Source organism: Pogona vitticeps, chromosome 2, assembly GCF_051106095.1.
Source record: "Pogona vitticeps strain Pit_001003342236 chromosome 2, PviZW2.1, whole genome shotgun sequence".
Taxonomy (NCBI): domain Eukaryota; kingdom Metazoa; phylum Chordata; class Lepidosauria; order Squamata; family Agamidae; genus Pogona; species Pogona vitticeps.
In genome coordinates this window covers 139848582-139857052 of record NC_135784.1, presented here as the reverse complement: position 1 = coordinate 139857052, position 8471 = coordinate 139848582, and positions in this window count along the sequence as shown.

Sequence of the window (8471 nt, the reverse complement as noted above, 5' to 3'; positions counted from 1 at the left end):
GGTTTCTCTGCCATTGGTTGTGTCTTTCTTTAGAACAGCCGTGGAGAACTGTGGCCTTCCAGATGTTGGTGGACTGTGCCGTTCATAATTTCAGTGCCAGCTCTGCTGATTAGGGCTGATGGGAGTTAGAGACTAGAGATGGGCACTCTGGCAGTTTGTGCTGGTTTGTTTAGCACTTTAAAGCCTCGCCTCCTACAGTGGGTGCCCACTCAGAGAACAGTGCCTAGAGGAGGTGAGGCAGTGAAGCCAGGTCACTGCCTCCAAGTGGGCATCCGTCAGAGGAGGAGGGGCTTTGAGGTGCTGAACAGCTGCTCAACCACTAAACAAACTGGGACAAATCACTGGACCTGTGGTTCATGCCCATCTCTAACAGAGACAAAAAAAGGGGGGTGGAAGCTGGATTACCGTTGCTTATCCTAGTCTCAGAAGGGCAATGGAAAGTGAAAAAAGCCATCTACTTTTTCTCCTTATGTATTGATGTATCACTCCAGGTAAGGCAGGGAGTCTACATTCTGCTAGTTCCTACAAAGCATGTCTCCTTTAATCCTGATTCTGAGCCCTGAGTATACATAGTTAATCAGTTTGTTTCAACCAGTTTTGCAACCAAGAGCCCGTGTGTGTGGGAAAGTGTCTCTTTCCACTCCACTGCCAGGACTCCTGGCTCTCAGCTTCTCCAGGCAACTTGGTTACATTGTCTTCCTTCTCTTTCCTCATTCCCAGTTCCATTAGTTGCGATTTACAGCAACACAGGATACCACTCAGCCTTGCCTCATGCTGGGCACTTGCTGGGCTGTAGCTTTATGTAGTGGGGGAGGTGGCAGGATTTATCTAAATACTGTAGCTGCTCCAGCTTCAATGGATTATAAGGCCTGCTGCCCACAAGGGAGACTCCATTTGTTTTACATCGGCCACCCAAAGGAACAAACCAGGTTTTCAGTCCAATGTCTGTGTTGCTGCACTTTCTTCCAGAGTCAAGCTAAGGTAGTGTGTGTGTGTGTGTGTGTGTGTGTGTGTGTGTGTGTGTGTGTGTGTGTGTGTGTGTGTGTGTGTGTGTGTGTGTGTGTGTGTGTGTGTGTGTGTGAGAGAGAGAGAGAGAGAGAGTGAGAGTGAGAGTGAGAGTGAGAGTGAGAGTGAGAGTGAGAGTGAGAGTCCAAAAGGCAGTTTGTGATGCACCCTGCCAGGGCTGAGTGTAGTGAAAACTAGCCTTGCTGCCTGCAGTGTGCTGCTCTTAGGCACGGAGGCGGGACAGGGAGTTTCCCCACTCAGCCAAGTAAGCAAATATGGGGTGCCCATGTCTAGACAAAGTGATACATAAGGCAGCTAACAATATTGAAGTACACAGTTTAAAACAAAATCTTGATTAAAGGAATAATAGCAAAAGCCAACCAGTTAGCAAATCTAAAAAAAAAGCACTCTGAAGTAGTTCAGCCCTGCCACTCTGTGAAATGTATACAATTTTGCGTACTAAATCAGTAGTATGCTGGATAGCATGATTGTAGTCAGGTGGATATTTCGATTCCCTCGGCTGCCAGATAAGTGGACGCATGCTAGAGGGTTATTACGGCTGGGCTGTTGGGTCTTCTGTTTAATAATAATCTTAGAACTGCAGAGCTGGAAGGGACCCAAGGAGGTACATCGGGGGAATCGGACTCCCAGAGACCTAAACCACTGAGCTATCCAGCAGTCCTACGCCATAAGATTAGTGGTTAGCACCTGTGGCCACTTTAACTGCATTGCTGCTGACTGCCATCTTTTCCACAACAGTGTCCACCACGACGCACTGAATAGTCTTTAAGTTGCCTGAGTTTAGTGGACCTGAGCAGGTCAGCTGAGGACAGGGCATTCTGGAGACGGCTCCTTTATAGGGTCACCGTACATTGGAAGTGATTTGATGGCATTAACAACAAGGTGCCAAGTCCATTAAATGGCACCCTCTGTGGACCCAGCCATCTAGAACAGGATGGAAGGAGATATAGGTGGAGCTTGTGCCCAGTTAGGCCAGTCCAGAATGAGCACATGAGAGATGCCAGCTCCAGTCCCTCAAGGGTTGCAAAGTCGGATGACCCCATCCGGAGACCATATAACCCCTATGGATCTGTTTGGCCTCCTTTTTGCTATACAAGGGTGCTTGTAGGCTCTGTCCATGCAAGGACATGTAGTAACCACAGTCTCACAAATGACCATGAGATCATTCTGAGCAGTTGATATGTGGCATGTTGCAGAGGGGAGCATGAACACAAGGGGGAGAGTGAGCCAGAAGCAGTGCTTTTTTAAAACATACATAGTACAGTACATTGCAGAAACTGGGCTTGGCTCAGGCTACTAATGTTTTACCAGGAAACAGACTTTGGTATGAGGGATGAATGACAAGCAAAAGGCTTCCTTTTGCCCTGCCTGGGGCATAGTCCTCAGAGTGAAGTTTGATTCCCTTTGTTCCCCGAGTTAGATGTAGATTCCTTCCTAACTGCTTCAGATGCTCTGTGTATTTTCCTGCCTCAAGCTAATCTGAAATGCTCCCTTGTTTTGGAGGACCCCCATTGATGCGTATATCTGCACTGGTTAAACTGTATTTGTTGGCTTGCAGATGGAGAGCAGGAATAGAACTCATGCTTGTGTCGTGTGCTGGCTAACAGCCCTTTGCTGGTGGAGAAAGACCATGGAAGAGAGCATAGTCTTGCTCCTGACTCCATACTGGTGTGAGAAAGGGCACTAGTCTGGTAGTTTTCTTCTTTAATGTTTGGGGGTTCTTCTTCGTGGACTCTGTGAAATCACACTAATGGGTTAATCTGCGCTTGCGCAGAAGGCCTCGGAACATTCTAGAGCTTAAAGTAACACTTTTGGCTCCGCCCCCCCAGGACCTCATGGTCCGCCCGCCCTAACAGCCATTCAGTTCCATTTTTTCCGCTGCTGCAGTTAGGTCTCCTAGCTAGAGCTCCGTGAAATATTGGAAGATCTGGAAGATTCCTGAGATTTGGCTCCGCTTTTCATGCTTCAAGGGAAGTACTTTACTTCGTCTTATTATTAGGGGAGTTTTTGGACTGTTTCTGAGGGTTTCCCTCGCTCCCCTACCCCTTTTTTCCCCCCTTATTTCCTGGACTGTTTTTTCCCGCCTTTTTTCTTTTATGGCCTCCAAGGCTCCCTCTTCACCTAAAGTTACTTTTAAAAGCTGTGCCGCCTGTTCTAAAAAGATCCCTTCCACAGACGGCCATCGTTATTGTTTGTTTTGTCTTGGAGAATCCCATATCCCCCAGACTTGCCGCCATTGTGAACGTTTTACTCGGCAAGGCCTGAGACTTAGGGAGCAACGTCTTCGGGCAGCGCTCTGGGAAAAATCCCTTACCGCGCCTACTATGGCGGCGTCATCTGCGCCTGCAGATTCAGCTCTTGCACCTGGCCCTAAAACTAGGGCTAATGGCAAGCCAACTACGTCTACCAAGAAGGCTTCTAAGAAACCCAAGCCTCCTAAGAGCCAGGCCACGGCCGCCATTCCTCCCCCGCCGTCTCCTGCGGCCACTCCTCAACTCCAACCGTCGCCCTCCCTGCCTGCTCTTACTCCGCAATCTCCTATTGAGATTCACTCCCAGGCGTCGTCAGCAGCCTCTTCTCCACCATCCTTGCCACCGCCGACTGATACGCCGGATATACCCTTCTTCCCATCTCCTAGGAAGAAGAGAGCCAAGACGAAGCATTTGGAAACAGCCTCTGGAGATTCCCGGTCTCCGAGCCCCTCGGGACCGAAGGTCTCCCCCCGCGGGGCTCGACATTCTCGCCCCAAGAAGCCTAAGAGGCAGGAGGCTATGGAGGACAAAACCACTCCGCTCAAACTTTCCAAGAGCTATTTAAGAAAATGGCGGAAGCAGATGCAAAAGCTCTATGACCCGCGGCTTCTTTACAGCCTCGCTACGCGGAGTTCCTCATCCGACTCCTCGTCCTCCTCGTCGGTCTCCTCCGATTCTTCGGTACCGTCGGTACCGTCGCCCCGCGATACCGACAGGGGCAGACGACGACACGTCCAGCCGGTACCGTCTCTTCACGATATCGGAGCGAAAGTATCTAGGTCGGTACCGGGAGGACCTTCCTCCCTACGGAAGACAGAGCAACGGACCACTGCCGATGGCTGCATACCGCCACCAGCCCCGATACCGACCGGTATCCCACGTCGTACCACCACCGATACCGGAGTCGGTACCGCGCCACTTGGTACCGATGCGGTGCCATCTAAACCGAAGCGTCCTCGCGACTCGGTACCGGCGAAACCGCGCAAGAAGAAACGGCGCCACGTCTCCTCTGACTCGGACTCTTTTCAATTGGATCTCCTCGATACCGATACCGATCCCGATATCGGGCACGGTACAGGACACGGTACCGGACACGGTACCGATACCGGACCGAGGGGCAAGAAACGCTCTAAACGAAGAGGCAAATCGATACCGGCCCCCGTTCTTCCCATGCCGGAACTCCCATTCCCCCCGTCCCTCCCTTCTGATCATCCCGAAGACTCTTCCTCCGAATGCTCATTTTCAGATACATCGGCTCCTAATGATAACACTCCGGACTCTGCCATCATTGATAAGAACCCGGTTTCTCCTGCGGCCGATTTTCCTAGCTATTCTCAACTAATACATAGAATAGCCTCCGCTTTGGAACTCCCTGTCGAACGTCCGCCGGAAACGGTCCCTGACAAGGTATACGGCGATATCGATGAGGATCAGAACTTACCCATGCGGCTAGCGTTCATCCCTTCGCTACTGCGAACCCTAAAGCAACCTTGGGACAAACCTTGTTCTACCCCTCAAATGTCCAGGCGGGTTGAGAACCTATACCGGATTCAGGGATCTGAACTGGACTTCCTTGTGAAACATCCCGCCCCCAATTCCCTTATTGTGGACGTCGCCCAGTCTAAGTTTCGGCCTGCATCAGCCGCATCCCCCAATAACAAGGATGGGAGGAAAATGGACATATTTGGTCGGCGTTCATATGCCTTCTCATCTCTAATCGTAAGAGCTGCTAACTATGTCGCCGCTATGGCGGCTTACCACCAACACTTATGGGACTTGGCTTTACCGTCCTTACAAGCTGCACCTGATGAGCTGCAACCGAGAGGTCTCTCTCTTCATCAGGAGGCATCACAACTCATTCGTCAGGAACGGGTCACGGTTCGTCATATTTTGGACGCTGCATCCCGTAATTTAATGACGGGTATTGCCATGAGGCGGCAGGCGTGGCTTAAGTCTGCGGCCATTCCTGAAGACTCCAAGGCCCGTATCCTTGACCTCCCTTTTGACGGTTCGGGTCTTTTTGATCCCAAGACGGATGAGATCCTGAAGGGTCTCCATGAAGCGAAAAAGGCTGCCAGATCCTATGCTGCCCAACCGTTCTACAAACAACGCTATCCATGGAAGCGTCCATCTTTCTCTCCAGCTACGCAGCCAGGGAGATCCTATCCCTACAAGCAGAGGTATTCTCCTTCTTCCGGCTACACCACTAGACATGACCAACGACACAAGACACGTGCTCCTTTCAAAAAGGTCGACCGTAAGAATAAACAGGGCCTTTGACTGCTCTACAGTCATTTCCTCTCCTTCCTGCGCCACCCGCTTGTCCCCTTTCCTCTCCAGTTGGCTTACCATCACTTCGGACAAGTGGGTCCTTTCTATCATCGCTCACGGTTACGCGATAGAATTTTTAGAGATGCCTCCTCCCCGTCTAGTTCTTACCCCCCCATCCGACCCTCTCAAACAAGAAGTAACCACCCTGTTACGAAAGCATGCAATAACCAGGGTGTTTCCAAATCCTGTCAATCCTGGTTTTTTCTCCAGATATTTTCTGGTGACAAAGCGGGACGACTCTTTCCGTCCTATTTTGGACCTCAGGCGCCTCAACAAATTCATTGCCTATCGCCGCTTCCGGATGGTAACCTTGGAGAGGATTCTGCCCCTCTTGCGACAGGGCGACTGGTTCGTCGTCATAGACCTCAGCGACGCCTATTTCCACATAAATATCAGGCACGACCATCGTCGCTTTCTGCGTTTTTCGCTGGGGTCAAGATGTTACGAATTCTCCGCTCTGCCTTTTGGACTTTCCACCGCGCCCAGAGTCTTTACGAAGTGTATGGCCCCGGTGGCGGCTTTCCTGAAAACAAGGGGCATAGCCGTCTTTCCATACATCGACGACTGGCTACTGGTCGCACACTCCAGGCTTCAGGCGGAGCGTCACACCCTTACCGTGCTCCATCTCCTCAAAACTCTCGGACTGCAGGTAAACTACAAGAAGTCTGTCCTTGTCCCCTCGCCTGTTGCCTCCTACATAGGCGCCACTCTCGATGCTCGGACCGGCCGAGCATTCCTACCTTTAGAAAGGGCGCGGAAGATGGCTGTTCTCATCGAGAAATTCCGCCCTCTCCGTCATGTCACCGCTCACACTGCTCAGAGGCTACTGGGCCTTATGGCCTCCACCACTTCGGTCATTCCTCATGCGAGACTGAAGCTTCGTTCGCTGCAAGTGTGGCTCCTGTCACTCTTCAACCCCCTCTGGGACTTCCCCGGAAAGAGACTCTTGGTGTCCAAGGAGTTGTCGGAGCAGCTGAAGTGGTGGCTCAACCCGGGCAATCTGTTTATGGGACGCCCTTTTGCTCCCATTGCCCTACAAACTCGCATCACGACGGATGCCAGCGACGTCGGCTGGGGTGCCCATTGTTGCGGTCTGCAAGTCCACGACCGATGGTCTCCAAAGGAGCTTGCTCTACACATCAACAATCGGGAACTTCTCGCCATCTTCAAGGCCTGCCGGGCGTTTCTGCCCATCATCAGGGGCACAGCCCTTCAGGTTGTGTCGGACAACACGACGGCTGTCGCGTATGTCAACAAACAGGGCGGTACCCACTCTTTCTCCCTCCTGTATCTTGCTGTCCAGCTATGGGAGTGGTGTCTCCAACATCATGTCTTTCCATCCGCTGTATACATCTCCACTCACGACAACATACTTGCGGATCGGCTCAGCAGGACGGCTGTTACCATGCACGAATGGGTGCTGGACCATGCGGTGTTCCTAACACTCTGCGAGCGATGGGGGACTCCCGTGGTGGATGCCTTCGCCACTCACCTCAACACCAAATGCCCCATCTTCTTCTCCAGGGGCGGTCACGGCCCGAATTCGCACGGCGACGCTCTGATGGTGGCGTGGAGCAACCACCTTCTCTACATGTTTCCACCGTTTCCTCTCCTACTGAGAACACTGGTGAAAGTTTGCGACGACAATGCGAATGCCATTCTGATTGCTCCGTTTTGGCCGCGCCAACCGTGGTTCGCGAGGCTCATCTCGAGGGCGACGGAGTACGTCAGGCTACCTTACCTTCCGCATCTGCTGACCCAGAACGAAGGGACAACTTACCACCCGGACGCGCAGTCACTCCACCTCACCGCCTGGAGGATAGTCCCACGGTAGCTCACGTCCTCTCCCATTGCCGTAAACCGTCCACTGACACCCTGTACGGGAGCAAGTGGAAGGCTTTCCTGAAGTTCTCCGCTTCCCATCAACTGCCCGCGTCGCCCACTACGCTCCATGCTGTGTTACAGTTTCTGGCTTACCTTTTCCAGATGAACCTGTCTCATTCCACCCTGAAGGTGTACCTTTCCGCCATCATAGCCCATCAACCACCAGAGACGGACAGTGCTCTGTTATTCAGGCACGCGAAGATCAAACGTTTTCTTCGAGGGGTTGTACGCCTTCGTCCACCTACAATTAATCCTATTCCTCAGTGGTCCCTCCATACGGTCTTAAACTGTCTCTCAAAACCACCATTTGAGCCACTTGCTACGGTTTCGGAACGCCTCCTTACCCTTAAAGTGGTTTTCTTGGTAGCTATTACGTCAGCCAGAAGGGCCTCTGAATTGGCTGCCCTCAGGACCGACCCACCTTTCTTGCAATTTTTCCGAGACAAGGTGGTCTTGTACCCTGACGTGTCCTTTCTGCCCAAAGTCACCACGGATTTTCATGTCAAGCAGCCTATAGTCTTGCCAACCTTCTTTCCCCAACCTTCTTCTCCGGTTGAGAAATCCCTCCATCTCCTCGACGTTCGTCGGGCGTTAGCCTTCTATGTTCAAAGAACTTCCTCATTCCGTCTCTCCAAGCGCCTGTTTGTCTCTTACCAGCAACCCCATAAGGGTCGGGAAGTGTCTCCGCAGACTGTATCCAGATGGATAGTTCAGGTCATCCGTCTGGCCTATCAACTGGCTAAGAAGCCTCTACCGGCATCTGTTCACGCCCATTCTACTAGGGCTGTTGCGGCATCCACAGCCTTTCTCCGTGGAGTCCCACTACAGGACGTTTGTAAAGCCGCCACGTGGTCCACGCCTTCCACGTTTGCATCCCACTACAGACTCGACCTGCGGGCCAAGGAGGATGCGAGGTTTGGACGGGCTGTCCTGTCGGCTGTGCTGCCGTGACGTTTCCCTCCTCCTTCCAGAGGTAAG